The sequence below is a fragment of the Ambystoma mexicanum genome, chromosome 1p (genome assembly GCF_040938575.1).
Source record: "Ambystoma mexicanum isolate Mex_15411 chromosome 1p, UKY_AmexF1_1, whole genome shotgun sequence".
NCBI classification, from domain to species: Eukaryota; Metazoa; Chordata; class Amphibia; order Caudata; family Ambystomatidae; genus Ambystoma; species Ambystoma mexicanum.
Window position 1 is genome coordinate 756,028,351 of NC_090921.1, and position 15,406 is coordinate 756,043,756.

At 40.7% G+C, this 15,406-nt stretch overlaps 1 protein-coding gene across 1 annotated transcript in view; it reads left to right on the plus strand.

Moving 5' to 3' along the window:
* The window catches only part of OAZ3 (ornithine decarboxylase antizyme 3), a 179,495-nt gene that overhangs the window by 13,840 nt on the left and 150,249 nt on the right, over nt 1-15,406 (plus strand). The window lies entirely within an intron of this gene.

The window sequence follows — 15,406 nt, forward strand, 5'->3', positions numbered from 1 at the left end:
TCTGTCTGCAGTGATGCTATTACTTCATTTTCATGATCGCATGGAATATCTAGGACAATTTCATCTGGAGTACAAATAGTGCGACTCATTTTACACAACAAATCCCTTCTAATAAAATTTGCTGGTGGCAAAGGGCTTGCAATGAAAGAGTGCTGATCTGTGATCAGGCCAGTTGACACTGTTAAAGTGCCCGGTCATAGGATGGACCACTGGATTATTAGCAAAGTCTCGAGCTTGCACAGTTTCACAAGATAATGGAACTCTGAAAAAAATCTTTACTTTTGATTGCTGAACGATTTACCCAAGTGTCTCTCTATTAAGACATAGGGCCTCATTACAAGTTTGGCAGTGCGGGGAAAAAAAGGCAGCAATTCCATCACCGTCACTTTTTGGGAATTACGACCATTTTCCCAGGCCAAATTATATTTGATGGATTTATCAGTAGTGGAATTATCGCACTGTATAAATCTGTCAATTTTTGGAGGAAAAGTAGCAGATTTACCTCCAGCTTTTTGATGGCAATAAATCCTCCACTTTTACTTCAAAAATCTGCAGATTTACCAAGCAGAAATTCGACCATGGTAAATCTACCAAAAATCAACATGGAGTTCTATCGACTCAAAAAAAGGGATATTACCAACACTTCGAATTTCGTGGTAACCCTGTGGGACCAAGTGGCAGTAACGGCAATGGAGTTTGGAAGTAATTCAGCAGAATCACTGCCAAATTATTGCCAAACTTGTAATGAGGCCCGTTGAGATCATTTCTGGCACTTAAACTTCCTATGCCCCTTTTGTTTGCAATAGTGCACAACCTCCATGAGCTCTTCTCCTTCCCTTACCCTTTGGTTGTCACGTTCCTCTTGCAGACGTAGGTTGCTCACATTAATAAGCACAGGCAACTCCTTCTCCTGTTTCAAAGATTATAATTGAAGCAACATACGCTTGCACTCATTTACTTCCTTTCTCTGATCTTCACAAGAAACACGATTGGCTACAGAAACAAGTTTGAAGAGGGATTTTCTTCTCAACCCCAAACAAATCTTCTTCAATTGTACCTGAACCTTAGACAGTAAACCCCAACCAAAAACACATGCTACTGCTTCCTGTGCTATTTTAGCAGGCTTATTTATACCAGAATGATGCATTACAACCTTCAAATGGTCAAGGTAGCCTTTGGGTGTCTCATCTTTCCTCTGGTTACAGTTGCTTATCTTTCCAAAGGCTGTTTTTGTTGGACATACTGTATCGATTTTCTGTAGCAAAGCATTCTTCATTTGTGCTAATGCAACACCAGTACTCATGTTCCCGGTAGGGCAATTAATCTCTTCAGTCAAACATTCGTATATCTCGGCAGTTATTATCACACTCATGAGTTGGTTCATATCAACCCAATAAAGGTATAACACTGAACTATCATCCTCAATCTCTCAGCAAATTGTTCTGGTTCTTCCTAACATTCAGAAACTTTACACACAATCATCAAATGCCTAGTTGTGTACCGTTACTTGGCTATCAGCACCCACTGCTGGTAGCTTTCTCAGTAGGGCTTGTAACTGCGACCTTGCTGCATCATAGACCACACCTGCATAGGTATGAGATGCCCTCACAGTGGCAGAGGCACTAGTTGCTTACCCAGCCAGGGCTTCATTAGGGTTTGATGCAGAATGCCTGTGCTCGCAGCCCCCTGAGGCTACCTTTGTTTAGCAGTGTAGGATTGAGTTTGGACTTGCGTGGCAGGCGAATGTGCTGCATACATATTGTGCGTTAGGCTTAAGGTGCCTAATGTCTCAATAATGTCCACCCCTTTTGCCTCTCAATCTTCCTGCCCAGCTTTGCCCTTCTTCTCTACTACTTGCAACATAATTACGTAATTATAATCAGGCAATATGCAATAGGCAGACTAGACTTCGCTTTTCTCTCTTGTCCTTTCATCTGTTTCTATAACTTCTCTATTTTATTTTTTGCTTTACATTTGTTTCTCCCAAACACATTCATCTCAACTCCCCTACTCTCTTTGACCCTTCCATGAACTAATTCAAAAAGACTTCTCTCTGCGATGATCTTACTGTCCCCCCATGTCCTCTAATGTCCGTCGCAAATGTAAAAGTTTAATCCAGTCAAATGTCCCATCGTCTGAGAATTGATGTCATGTGTCCACGTACCTACAGATCTCTGTTCAATAATGTACATAAAGTACACAGCTGTACCCCTATATGGAGGGCTAGGCTCCTTTGATTGACTTTTTCCAGTTTTTAGTCCTCGATAATTTTCCCTTTTTACAGAACTTTGACTGTTTTCAAGTATGATTTCAACCCTGTAATAGTGAGACAGGTTTGAATTAATCATCTGTTTTCCCTAACGGCCTGTAGTCCCAAATTGTATTGTTCCTGCGCTGTGTTTTAATTTCCCTCTCATTGGCAGTTAAATTATGTAATCCCCTGTCAATGGCGCGCCAGACTCTGGCTGGTGTGTTCTCTCCCCCCCCCCCCCCACTGTATCAATATCCTGCCCAGAGAGTCTTTATTCCTGCTACCTTATGTTGCAAATTATAGCCCCTACAAGGACCTGCAACATTAACTATTCACTCATATGCATGTGCTATTGGAGGCAAACCCTTGCCAAGGATTCTGTTATCAAAAATAAAGTAAACAGATGTTTACACTCCACCCCTATAAGACAGAGAAATGGGTGGAACTGTGGTGGTTGATAAACAAAGTCATCTTTAGTCGGTTAATGAATCTAGTGTGTGATTCCAAAGACCTCATTGTGATGAGGTTGAAGAAAATGCAGTCATGCATCATTTCACTGTGTTGAGTATAAACACGGATAAACATGATTGCCATTGTTCTAACAGAAGTAATCTACCGGGATTAGCTTCCTCTTGAAGCAGGGCTGTAGCTCTACCTAAGAAATATTTCACCTTCAAAGGGGGATCGTGAAAAGAAACATGTGAAGGTTTCCAGAAGTGAAAAGGGTATGAAAATAGGCATTTGAAGCTAGCCTGCCATTTATGCCACCATGGGTTAATTCTGGGAGTACGGATTACTTCATCTAATGTTGTTTACTTAGATGCTTAGGATGGTACGTTACTCGGGTCACCTAATCGTCAAAAATGCAACCAAGGTCATTGGACTCTACTTGTATGCTTTGTCTTGGGCTTAGACCACCTCCCTAAAACATAGCAAATAGTGCACACATTTTTACCCAGTCCTTAATTATCGCAAAGTGTTGACTGGCCATGGCCAGTGGGCCATTGTCTTGTAATGGGGAAACATCCTATGATGGTAACTTTGAGACATTTAAAAAGAATAACGTTTAGTTCTACAGTTGGCTGAGCAATTGTCAGGTTTCGTGGGATTTGGATGAATGTGGTGGAATGAGGATATGATTAACATAAAGTATGGTTTGGGCCTTAACTTTCTGTGCAGAGTGTGGAGAGCTTCCCAAGTCAAAATGGAGAATTCAAAAGGATCAGTGATTGGTCAGAAGTAAAAGAAAGGCATTGTTGGAACATTCTAAACCGCCTTTCATTGTCAGAAGCCCAGCTGGAAGGTCTTATGTTTGAAGCTCTTAAGATTTAGAAAACTTTAGTTAGGCCCTTGTGCCTAAAATTAGTTATTTGGACCAGGGAAGTGTTGGAGAATTAAGAAGAAACTTAGAAAACGTTCCGGTGAAAGAAAGAAGCAAGCTAAGTGAATTCATTATCTTTTATGGAATTTTATGATTTTCAAGCAGGAGTTAAATATCAAAACCATTAATTAACTTGTTCCTGTTTTTCTTAGTTTTTGTTTAAATAGTAGTTCATTTCGTTCTTTCAAGAATTTATTTTTGAACTTCTAGAACTGTATTTAAATTTATTGAACTGTGTCACATTTTTTGCACCTGGCAAGTTGGAGTGTGGAGGTCTGTTTATCATTTTAGCGTTGTGTGTTTTTTCGGCCGTATAAAAGATTATTGAGTATTGTACCTTTTGACGGTAATCTTACACTGTCTGCGCAAGTGACAGTGTGGTAGCCACGCGACTCCGAGGCGTTATGTTTAATTTACTAACATTCTAACCTGGCGCGTGATCATCACTGGGCTGCCTCTTCAAGGATTAGTGTCCGGAACTGAGGAATTTCTTCTTTCATGTTTGAACAATTCATATTAAGAAGAGTGGAATACTATTCCTTTACGCATGCGCCCATGCCAGTTTCATTTTTGAACTCAATTCCTTGTTCATGTGCGCTTCCATTTTAGAAGGAGTAAACAATATCTTCACGCATGCGCATATTCTGGTTAAAGGAACGCTTCTTTTATGAGTGATCTTCTTTGCAAGCAAAAGATCCAATTAATGAACACTTTTATACATTCAGGAAACAAACAATTTTAAATTGAATAGCTAGAGTGTCATTCTTGGAATTTGTGTTGAAGCTAGACACCAATACAAACTACATGTATAATATTTCCAGCGGGTTGTTTGGGTAAAAGACAGTTGAACTGCTTGAAGACAAACTCATTAAACTGAGAGAGATTAGCTGTTTTTCAAAACCGAATTGAAGAAATTAGTAAGAGCATCTGAGACTCTATTTTTATGTTTTCTTCAGTAGAATTCACACACGTCCTCTACGTTATTCACAGAGGATAATCAGGTATGGTGGCGTGTTTATTTACTTAAATTTATAAAGAGAAGTCAGAGCCAAGGAATTCAAAGGTTAGTGACTAAAGTGAATTTGTTATTATTTTCACCAACAGGTTGACAGATAAAGAAGCTGAGCAAAACCTGAAGTTTATTATTTTGTCCCATTTTTCCCCTTTCCCTTGGGGGTGCTCTCAACTGAACTGTTTGATACCAGTTAAGAGGTTAGCATCCAAAGGGGACTGCGGGGGTTCAGCAGCTTCCGGGGACAACATCAGATTTGAGAAAGCCTGACAGTATGAAAGGCCAGAAAAAATAGTCCTCCTAAGCTGTCATGAACCCCGAGTTCTCAATGGAAGCGTTAAGTGTTTTAGTGAGGGAATTACAGGAGGAATTAAAGGTGGCATATCAAGAGAATAAAAAATTAGGACAACGAGTAGATGAGTTATGTGAAAAGGTGGCACAGACGCAGGGAATTGGGAGAGAAGAATTTCCCCCGGAATTGGTAAGGGCTGGTGAGGAGAGAGGTGTGGGTAGAGGTGATGGGGCAGAGGGAGGTTTTAGGGCATTAGTTATGCCAGTACCTTTGGTAGCTCCAGAGCGTTACTATGGAGATTCAAGTAAATATCAGACATTTGTAACCCAATGTGAGTTGCACTTTCTTAGTAGGCCCGAACTATTTCCTTCTGATGCTTCCAGAGTTACTTTTATGATGTCTTATTTATCTGGAGAGGCTTCTAGTTGGGCAGGTTTATTGGTCAGGCAGAAGAGTTTATCTTTAAAAAATGTTTCTCTTTTTATGGAAGAATTTAAGAAAATGTTTGATAAAAGACAAATGTCCTTAGAAGTTGATGGGGAATTATTAGATTTGCGTCAAGGAAACAGAGACTTGGTCACATATATCACACAGTTTAGGTCTTTGGTTTTAGAATCCCAGTGGCCAGCAGAGAAGAGGTCTTCTCTTTTTTATAGAGGCCTCAAGGAGGTATTGAAGGATTTTCTCGATTGATTACTCCCATAACAAAACTCTTAAAGAAAGGTGCCAAATTTGTGTGGTCGACAGAGGCAGAGGAGGCATTTCAAGAATTAAAGAAAAGGGTCAGTTCGGCCCCTATTTTAATTCATCCAGATCCATCTCAGCCTTTTTATGTAGAAGCGGATGCATCGAATCTTGCCATGGGGGCTGTTCTTTCTCAGAGACATCGAGAGACAGGACAACTTCATCCAGTGGCTTACTATTCTAAAAAATGTTCTATGGCAGAACAAAATTATACGATCTCAGATCGAGAATTATTGGCAATCAAGTTTGCTTTTGAAGAGTGGAGGCATTTTTTAAAAGGAGCAAGACATACAGTGACTGTGTTAACAGACCATAGAAATCTGCTTTTTTTTTTAAATCAGCCAAGACTCTCACACCAAGGCAGTTAAGATGGTCATTGTTCTTTGCTGATTATGATTTTGTAGTGACATTTAAGCCAGGTAGGCTTAATGGAAAGGCTGATGCTTTATCACGTCAATTTCCTGGAAGTGAGATGGAATCAGAAAAGGAGATGATATCCATTATCGATCCATGCTGTTTTATTTCTGCCGGAATACAGAAAATTGAGGATGTTGAGGAAGAAGTTCGAAAGTCCATGTCAATTGCACAAATGGAGGAATGGGTTCGAAAGGATCCGGTTCGAAAAATTGAGAAAGGATTGCCGTTTTTTGAAAATAAACTTTACTTACCTATTTTGGAATTGAGAGAGAGAGTAATAAGAGACTGTCATGAATCTATGCTGTCCGGACACCCAGGTTTTAGAAAGACGCTAGAATTGGTCAGGAGGAGCTTCTGGTGGGAAAAAATGCGTCAGGACATCTTAAATTTTGTAAAAACCTGTGCTATTTGCGCTCAAATGAAGAATCAAACCGGAAAACCAGTCGGGTTGTTGGAGCCGTTGCCTATTCCACCTCGTCCTTGGCATACAATCTCCCTGGACTTCATTACAGATCTTCCTTGTGACAAGGGTTGTACATCTATTCTAGTTGTGGTGGACCTCTTGTCAAAAGAGGCTCACTTTGTTCCAATGGAGGGAGAGGTTACTGCAGACAGTTTGGCCAAAGTCTTTTTGCGAGAAATAGTTACACTGCATGGTCTTCCTAATCAAATTATCTCAGATAGAGGTCCTCAATTTATTTCTAGATTTTGGAGGGTTTTTTGTAAGGATTTGGGTGTGGAAGTCAGTTTATCATCAGGCTATCATCCCGAGACCAATGGACAAGTAGAAAGGGTAAATCAAGAACTGGAGAAGTATTTGAGGTGTTATCTACAGGCAGGGGAAGAATGGGTGGATTTGATTTGGCTTGCCGAATTTGCTTATAATAATTGTGCTAAAGATTCAACTAACATGTCTCAGTTTTACCTTGGAAGAGGTTTTCACCCACGGTTTTTAAGTTTTGAAATTACTGAAGAGTCAGAGAATCCTGGAGTTGAGGTTCGATTAAAAACTATGAGAAAGAATTTGGAAAGAGCAAAAAGGGTACTTTTCGATAGTAAACAGAAGTACAAAAGATTTGCAGATCAAAAAAGGAGGTTGGGTCCTAAATATGAGGTTGGTGACTTGGTTTGGCTTTCGACTAGACATTTGAGAATTAAGGGCAAAAACAAATTTACCCCACGTTTTGTAGGTCCATTTAAAGTAGAAAAGGTGATCAATCCAGTGTCAGTACGGTTAAAACTACCTACTTCCTTGAAAATACATCCCACCTTTCACATTAGTCTATTAAAACCTGTGATTCAGGGGACTAGAGTTGTACATCCACCTTCACCAGTTCAGTTAGAGAATTCATCTGAAGAGTTTGTAGTGAAAAGAATTGTAGATTCCAGGAGGTTAAGAGGGAAACTACAATATTTAATAGATTGGGAAGGTTTCGGACCTGAGGAACGTACATGGGAGGATGAGGTGAATGTGCATGCACCACAATTAGTCGCAAAATTTCATAGAAAGTATCCTTCCAAAGTTTTCCCTGGGACAGGGCATTAAGGGGAGGGTACTGTCAGGTTTCGTGGGATTTGGATGAATGTGGTGGAATGAGGATATGATTAACATAAAGTATGGTTTGGGCCTTAACTTTCTTTGCAGAGTGTGGAGAGCTTCCCAAGTCAAAATGGAGAATTCCAAAAGGATCAGTGATTGGTCAGAAGTAAAAGAAAGGCATTGTTGGAACATTCTAAACCGCCTTTCATTGTCAGAAGCCCAGCTGGAAGGTCTTATGTTTGAAGCTCTTAAGATTTAGAAAACTTTAGTTAGGCCCTTGTGCCTAAAATTAGTTATTTGGACCAGGAAAGTGTTGGAGAATTAAGAAGAAACTTAGAAAACGTTCCGGTGAAAGAAAGAAGCAAGCTAAGTGAATTCATTATCTTTTATGGAATTTTATGATTTTCAAGCAGCAGTTAAATATCAAAACCATTAATTAACTTGTTCCTGTTTTTCTTAGTTTTTGTTTAAATAGTAGTTCATTTCGTTCTTTCAAGAATTTATTTTTGAACTTCTAGAACTGTATTTAAATTTATTGAACTGTGTCACATTTTTTGCACCTGGCAAGTTGGAGTGTGGAGGTCTGTTTATCATTTTAGCGTTGTGTGTTTTTTCGGCCGTATAAAAGATTATTGAGTATTGTACCTTTTGACGGTAACAGTGCTTTTCTTAGCGTCGGACTAGCGTTAGAAATCTTACACTGTCTGCGCAAGTGACAGTGTGGTAGCCACGCGACTCCGAGGCGTTATGTTTAATTTACTAACATTCTAACCTGGCGCATGATCATCACTGGGCTGCCTCTTCAAGGATTAGTGTCCGGAACTGAGGAATTTCTTCTTTCATGTTTGAACAATTCATATTAGGAAGAGTGGAATACTATTCCTTTATGCATGCGCCCATGCCAGTTTCATTTTTGAACTCAATTCCTTGTTCATGTGCGCTTCCATTTTAGAAGGAGTAAACAATATCTTCACGCATGCGCATATTCTGGTTAAAGGAACGCTTCTTTTATGAGTGATCTTCTTTGCAAGCAAAAGATCCAATTAATGAACACTTTTATACATTCAGGAAACAAACAATTTTAAATTGAATAGCTAGAGTGTCATTCTTGGAATTTGTGTTGAAGCTAGACACCAATACAAACTACATGTATAATATTTCCAGCGGGTTGTTTGGGTAAAAGACAGTTGAACTGCTTGAAGACAAACTCATTAAACTGAGAGAGATTAGCTGTTTTTCAAAACCGAATTGAAGAAATTAGTAAGAGCATCTGAGACTCTATTTTTATGTTTTCTTCAGTAGAATTCACACACGTCCTCTACGTTATTCACAGAGGATAATCAGGTATGGTGGCGTGTTTATTTACTTAAATTTATAAAGAGAAGTCAGAGCCAAGGAATTCAAAGGTTAGTGACTAAAGTGAATTTGTTGTTATTTTCACCAACAGGTTGACAGATAAAGAAGCTGAGCAAAACCTGAAGTTTATTATTTTGTCCCATTTTCCCCCTTTCCCTTGGGGGTGCTCTCAACTGAACTGTTTGATACCAGTTAAGAGGTTAGCATCCAAAGGGGACTGCGGGGGTTCAGCAGCTTCCAGGGACAACATCAGATTTGAGAAAGCCTGACAGCAATAGCATAACAGAGCCTTGCAATTAAATGATCAAACCTTAGTTGAAGTGTTGTTAAGGTGATGGTTGAGAATGCTGGAAGGGACGCCACCTTAACTGTAACTCGCCCCTCCCCCCCGCAGTTTGCAGCCCACCAAGGCCATCGAATTGGATAGCATGGGGAACTATGCGTCGGAATAAAAATGTTCTCATATATTTCAAAACATATCTCAAGCATATTCTAGAAGTGCATGCTAATAAGTGGCCCATAGACCGGCTATGGTGGTAAAGTTGCCACTAGGTCTTGCCATAGTCCAGGCCCTGCGGCTCCTTTGGGTGCCTTGGTGGGTCACAGGCCAAGGCTATTGGCCCAAAAAACTTTCAGGTTCTCGCTTACTGCGATGTAGAAATCATAGCTGTAAATTAAGAGTATGTTTGTGTGTAACGCATTGGGAAACCTTTCCATAACAGTGAGTACTCTCAAAATGAAGACAAAATCCAGAATTCTAAAGTGACAGGAGGGACAGGAAGGTGTGTTGCAGGCATTCTAAAAGGCCTTTTAGGTCCTGAATAATCTTGAATATTCTTGAATAAGGAAACATTTACTTAACAGTGAGTACTGGAGCAGGTGCTAAGCCCAACTGAAGATTGAGACACAACACAGAATTCTAAAGTGACAGAGTGGGACAGGAAATAATGTTGAATGCATTCTAAACCGCCTTTCATCTTTGTTCAGAAAACAAGTAGGTCCTGTGATGAAGAGTTGCTGTATTAGATCACAGTTTATACATATTTAAGTTAATAGTTAGTTCTTATAGAGGATTTTTGTCAACCTCCATTCTCAGGATGCTGAGACTCTGCGTGGGACATTGACAGCAGAGGTTATGGTGGCAGTGTTGCCAATCATCTGTAAAAAGACTAGGTGGCTTGAGAAAGCTTTACTTAGATTGTGCTATTTTCATTTGAGGCGCTGATGTTTTGAATCCAATTTGTTTGATCATCGCATTGGCATGAGGATAGGGTGGTTGCCTTCTCTGTGTTTTGTTACAGATGTGCGCATGTGAGAAAACAATTAGCTCGGTTTGTATTGAGGCCTTGCACACTTGTTACCTGGAGTGCAGAAGTCAGAGGATGGTTTGACGTATCACACTGTCGAATGTGTAAGCACGCACTCCCAGATTTCCACCGCAATCAACTGATGATACTTTCAGAATGAAGCTCCCATTCAGTTGCTACTCAGTGAACTTGAACTCCATTTCAGTTCTTTCTTTTTTGGAACGGTACTTTCCAGAACCACCATGTTAGGTGGTCATTCAAGAGAAGTGAAGATCTACAATTCTTGTTTACAGAGACTGTCTTGGTAGTGGGAGGGCTGAGAAATGTGAGGCGGACAACTTTCAGATGATTTATCAACCAGTGCCATTTTAATAAACTCAAAATGTCAACCAAACACCTCACTTGCCCTTTTCTAATGGGGACTTCCCTGGCTAAATAAACTAAGGGAAATATTGTAACAACATTTCTGGCACTCAGACTTGCACATAAACAAGAAAATATTTGACAATTCACAATGTCAATATTTATATTCACAGCACTTTCAAACATTCTGATTGCAACCTGAGGGAAGTTAAAATCACTTCTGTGGATGACACAAAACAGCAAGGAAATCCGTGGTTGAAACAGTTCCAACACAGTTCTTGACAAAGTCACTCCCACTACTCCACAGTTCAGCAAAAGAATGCCTCTCTTCAGGAAATCTAGATAGTTCAAAGTTCTTTAAAGAGTACCAAAGGAATGTGTGGTCAGGATGATCTCTGTTGCAATTTAAATGCTTCACAAAATACAGGAATGTTGAAATTGGCTTCTCTTCATAGTGCTCTCTCTCAGCACCATGAAAGAAAAACAACTTCTGTTTGAAGAATGCCACAGTGTTTCTTTCTTAGCACCATAAACGCCAATGGCTTCTCTTCACAGTGCTTCCCTCTTAGCACCATGAAACAAATAATCTTCATAGTATATTCAACTTCTACCGCAGTGGTCCAGACACAGTCCTCTACTTTCACTTCCATCTGCTCCACTCTCCTGCAGACCTAACTCCTACAATGATACACCAAGTAGTTTTGTTTCTCTGCTTCACAGTGAAACCGAAAACTTCACAGCACCATGAAACACTTGTGTATAGGCGCGTTATAAATGCCATATCATATCAATTGTACTGCATCTGATGTCTCAGTTCCACTGATACTTCTAAAGGTTACCACTTCTTCAACTTTAAACAGCTTTAAACAACCCATCACAACTCTATAGTGAAGATAAGATTTATACCAATGCCCTTTTAACTCTGCCAGACAACCAATGGGCCTCATTACAATAGTGGCAGTCCGAAAACCAGGGTCCTGGTAAGCCTACCGGCATGCCTGTTTCCAGACCGCCTCTTTCCGAGTCTGCCTGCCAGGGCTGCTGCGCCCGACAGGTCTGCCCTGCCAAGTGCATCGGTCACGGTAGGCAGACTGTTCACAGAAGCACCGGCACCGTTACCAACGGTGCCGGTGCTTACGTTACCCCATTCCCGTAGAGTCCTATGGGACTCCATGGGAATGGGGAGCAACATTTACCAGCACCTAGCTTGCTGGTCCGACAGGACGTGTAATGTCCCGGTGGCACCGGCAAGCTAGATGCCGGTAAAATATCACGAGTCTGGCGGCAACCCGCCGGTAGCACCGGCAGGGTTACTGCCGAATTCGTAATAAGGCCCAATATCTGTTAACACCAGCTGTCTTCTAGGGCCAGACCTCTATTGGCTTCAGCAATGTGATTTCATGACTTTTTTTTTTACATCATAGTCATTCATTTATAAGCTACACCTTCAGAGATACTATATGAGCCCCTTTTCTTCTGGTAGCAAATTTATTTTCCACAGAACACTTTCCTTTAACCTCTTTTGACTGAGGGCAATGCTTGTTCAATTCTAGGCTTAAGGTAATGCTTGTTTGCTCTCTTTGGCTCTCAGTATTAAGGTTTAACACCTGCTTTCACAGGATACAATGTTATTGCGGCTTTATTAGGCTCGGTCTTCATGCGAGAATCACTTTTATGTACATGTGACTATCATTAACATTGTTAAAGCTGGTTCTGTAATTTCTAATGTTCGAAAACCTCTTCCACACCGTATTTCTCTATACGCGAGTGCTACAATTGTTACACTCTATTGTCTGACACACTCTGGTCAGCTTTAGTCAATTTCACTCTATCGCGAGTTAAAAGCAGTTGGTTACAGTTGCCCGCCTGCGATGCCTGAAGGCTTGGTAACATGCAGAAACACTCACCGGCTTCTCGGCCTCTGTCACATGTTGCAGGGCTTCTACAATGAATAATTTCTCGACCGGGCATACTTCTCACTTCAAGCTGCCTTCGGTCCTGCCACACAGGCACAGAGTTCGGCTCACCACAACCCCCGGGAGCACGCCAGCCTCCAGGCATGGTCTGCTGCACGTTTCTCGCTACGAATGCTCTGCAATCAGGCTGCCATGGGGAAAAGCTTTTGAACCTTACGCTTCCCGCTGCACAACCTCTGCAATCCAGACTTTGGGGGAACAGGACGAACTCAGGATTGGTAATTGGAATAAGCGGACGGAAAGTCCTGGCGTCCTTCCGTTCCTTCCACGTCTGTGGATTCTTCTAGCAACTGGCTTTCTTCTGCATCTTTCTCCTACCCCAACTGCTTCTGCTGCTGTTACAACTGCTACTACGCCTCGAACCACGACCACAAGTAATGGCCTGCACCTGAGGGAGCTGTTAAGCCCAATTGCCTGACCTTCAGGCCTGTATTGCTCTTCAGCCCTCTTCTTCCCAGTACTCGTTGGACTATGGGACTTGAAGTCCCCAGTAACAAAATTATTTCTAACTGTTAATTTACTACTTTTAATTTTAGAACTAGTTTGTTCATCCATTTTTAAAAATGCCTCATCAGGTTTTATCACAGAGGGTTAACGCAGTTAATTTATACCACCATTTATAGGTTTATTTTCTCTGTACCTTTGGGAGCAAGGGGGGCGGGTCTTTATCCATACACGGTATGGCGGGTTCCTCCTTGAGTAAAGTGGTTAAAGATGTTGCACCCACTTTGCCCATATTTCTAAACTTAACATGGAATGCAGATACCTTACAATGGCGTTAGGCCATTATATGTTTGGTATACAAAAAAGGTTACTCCCTTTCAAAGGAGAATACTGTGCCTCATCCCACGGGATCACTTTACCACCCTGGCCCTTTCTCCTCCCAGGTGATCCTCCCACAGTGCACCACCCCCTAGGTCAGGATCAGGAAGCTTCTGCCTTTCCCTGGCCACCTGGGAGGAGACTGTAGGCAGGGGTACAGTGAGGGATCCATAGGATTATTCACAGTAGATTATTTTCAATGGAAAATAATTAGTATTAATGAATTCACAGCCAAGATACTTTATAAAACAAAGTGGAAGTGAAAACAAGACCGTGATTAGAAGTGTACATAGTTTCCCAGTACGGAGGATTTAAGGAAGGCACAGTAGCTATGTATATCTGGATCACATATAGTTCAGGAGTTTTTAGATAGTTGGGCAATTCATTTATCTCCTCCAGAGTTGCAGAGGTGCACACAGGTAATGTCAAGGGGTGAAAATGTACAGAGTAACTGAGATAGTGTTAATATACACTAGAGCACAGAAGTACTGTGTTTCTTTTATTGTCCTTTTTACCACCTGCATGTATCCACATATGTTGAGGGGAAGGTCATGTGTTTGTTATTTTATCCCATTCGCCTTTCCTTAAGGGTGTTGAGAGTGCAACTGTGCATACATTGTTGTTTTGAACCTCAATGGGGGTCTTTGGGGTCCAGCAGCTCTTGCAGATTCAAGAATATTCAGGGCCTAACATAGACCCACTATGGGTGTAAACTTGGCACGTGCTAGGCCCAGTTGCTACTTTGGGTGTATTGGAGGGTAACACACCATTTCAAGGGTTTAGTTGTGTTGAATCATCACCTGAACATAACTTAAACTGAAGTATTTCTTCACTGAGAGAAAAAAATATATATGTATGTTTGTACGTGTTGAGGTTTAAGAGTGTGTATTTGTATTTTTATTGCATTTCTATAGTGCCTGACACCTAAGAGCTGTACAAAAGAACCAACAGTACAATCACATAAGCAGATAAAAACAAAAAGGGAACCAACAAATTACAGAGCAATAAGATAGGTTTTAAGTCGAGTCTTAAAAAGAGAAAAATAATATATGCAACACAAAGAAAGAGGGAGAGAATCCCAATTCTTTCAGGCCAAAAAGGCAAAAAACAGAACCAAGAAGAGGCACAAGGAGCACGAGGGACGGCAAGAAGAAAGATTCAGAATGAAGAGGACAAGCAGGAGTATAAAAGGAAATTAAGGAAGACAGATATGGAGGCGCAAGACCATACAGATATTTGAAAACAAAGAAAATGAAAATGTAGAATATTTTCAAAAGAGAGTCATTGCAAGAAAAGTAGAGCCAAAGAAATAGAATCCAGAGGAGCAAGAGAACAAAAAACCCGAACTGAAGACCGATAAATTGAATGAAGAGGATCAAAATGAGATGCAGGAGGGCCAAAAAGAAGAGAAGAATAAAACAAGCGAGAAAAAACAAAGAGGAAATAAAGTTTAGCAGACAAAAAAGTAAGCAAGCAACACTTTTTTTAATATTAAAGAGTTGATAGCGACAGGAGCGAGAAATAGAGGAAACATGAGTAGAAAAAGAACATGAAGAGTCTAGAATTAAACAAAGATTGCGAGCAGATGAAGAGATAGGAAGAAAAGAAGGTGGAAAAGAAAGAGAAGGGGGAGAAAGAGGAGCAGGAATAGTTGAAGCTGCAAAAAACCAGAACCTCAGTCTTGGTGGGATTAAAATGTGAATAGTGGGACGACATTCAAGATTGTATTTCAAGCAAACAGGCAGAAAGAAAGGAGTGAATAGAATCAGGAAAAGATAGAAGAATTTGAACCATCTGCGTATAGATGGTAGGAAAATCCGAAAGACAAAATAACAGAACCAAGAAAAGAGGTATAAAGAGAAAAGAGAAGAGGACCAAGGACCGAGCCTTGAGGGACACAGTGAAGAAGCGAGAAAGTAGGAGAAGAGTGACAAGCCCAACAGAT